Here is a 1,641-nt window from a genome sequence, read left to right as displayed (position 1 = left end):
GCGGCTGTAAAGCACTGGCCCGATTCCGATCAACCATATCCGGCCCGAGTCTGTCTGTAGAGTCCTGGCCGCCTCTGGCAAGGACTCGGCTGATGGCAACCGATTAAGTTCTTATTTTATCTAGTAATCTGTTTGCTCCACGTTTAATGCTAATTTGAGAAAATATTCATGGTACGATAGCAAAAAAAAAAAAAGAATATTTAGTGTGGATGGTCGCTATGTTTAGACGCAAACAAAACAATATTATTTATAAATAGATTATACATGTCATCTAGAGAAAAACTATGTAAAATTCGCTTATTTTTGAGATAGCACGCTCCTGTGCTGACAGTTTTTTTTTAAAGCAGAAGTTGGTTTCATAAGAAACACATGCGTTACTAAACTCCTGATCCAAACTCCATCCAGACGGTGGCGGTAATGCTCCAAAAAGCTGGTTGTCAACCACCATGGCACGAAGATCACAAGAAGAAAAAGTTTGGTTTTTCAAAGATTCACGTGGATTCCGGTCAGAAAGGTAAGCTTTTTACTGCTTGTGTACTGTATAATTAGCGAATTTAGAGCTTAAAACATTTCCACGGTGTTTGGTTGTAACAGCGTTTAGTAATTTAAAACAGTTTGATACGAAATGTAACTTGCTTTAATAAACACGACTGGAGCTAATGTATGCTAACGCTAACAGTTACAAACACGTCTGAAAGTTCCTTTTCCTTTTACACAATGTTAGATTGTAACGTGTGTAGTAACTGAAAACTATTTTAATTATTTTAAAGAAACATGAAACGAATTTGTGTGTATTCTAGCTTTGCGTTAAAGAAAGTTTCTGTAGACTAATCCATTAACTAACTTGGCAAAACGTGTTTTTTTCCTGATTTAACATTATAAAGTACCGTGGATGTTGAAAAAAATCATTGTACAGGCGTATACTTATCCAACAGTATTAATTCTGTGATTGTGTAAATAAAACTAATCGTTTTGGATTAATAAAATATTATTGTTTATCTTGTTTATGCAGTTAGTCACGAAAAATGATGGAAACTCGACTGTTTACTATTCTCTTTAAATTATCCAAGAGAAATATATTACTATGCACTTAAATTCATATGTGTTAGCCTATGTGAATCAATTATATCTTTTGTTCAAGCTGTAATGGTCAGTTAATGTAAAACTGAACGTCTCAAAGCAGATTTTGATGTTGTTGTTTTTTTTGTTTTTTATGTTATTGACAGTGATAAATTCTGATTTAAATGAATGGGTAACAATATTTGTTGGTTAAGTCTTATTGTTCTTGTTTAACAAAGGTTAGTGAGATCATTTTGCAGCACATCACGACCAAAGCAGTCAATGGCACACTCTTTTGAACGTGAATAGGCATGTTATAGTTGTGTGCTAAAAGTCCATTATAAGCTGTAAACTGCTGATACATTTTCAACATAGATTGAGCTTTTCAGACATTACATTACTAATTGCTTCACAAACAGCTGAAATGGTTTATTGTTATTGGCTATCATCAAACATTTTTCACAATGGTAGGTTAATCTTCATGGGTACAGAATAATGCATGTGCTTGACAATCTTACAAAATCTATGTCTCAGATAAGGCTGTCAGTCTGCATGAATCTCCGAATAAATCTTGTGCAACCT

At 34.0% G+C, this 1,641-nt stretch overlaps 1 long non-coding RNA gene across 1 annotated transcript in view; it reads left to right on the top strand.

The window, feature by feature from the left end:
- Positions 1-443: 443 nt before the first annotated feature.
- LOC147840859 (uncharacterized) overlaps positions 444-1,641 on the top strand; it is a 4,703-nt gene continuing 3,505 nt past the window's right edge. Inside the window, exon 1 of the long non-coding RNA XR_015507748.1 lies at positions 444-514. This is a non-coding gene — a long non-coding RNA (uncharacterized LOC147840859). The remainder of the gene's footprint in view (positions 515-1,641) is intronic.

The sequence above is a fragment of the Danio rerio genome, chromosome 14 (genome assembly GCF_052040795.2).
Source record: "Danio rerio strain M-AB ecotype USA chromosome 14, GRCz13ab, whole genome shotgun sequence".
In the NCBI taxonomy this organism is placed as follows: domain Eukaryota; kingdom Metazoa; phylum Chordata; class Actinopteri; order Cypriniformes; family Danionidae; genus Danio; species Danio rerio.
Note: the sequence above shows the minus strand (reverse complement) of the source record. Positions and strands in the feature narration are given on the sequence as shown.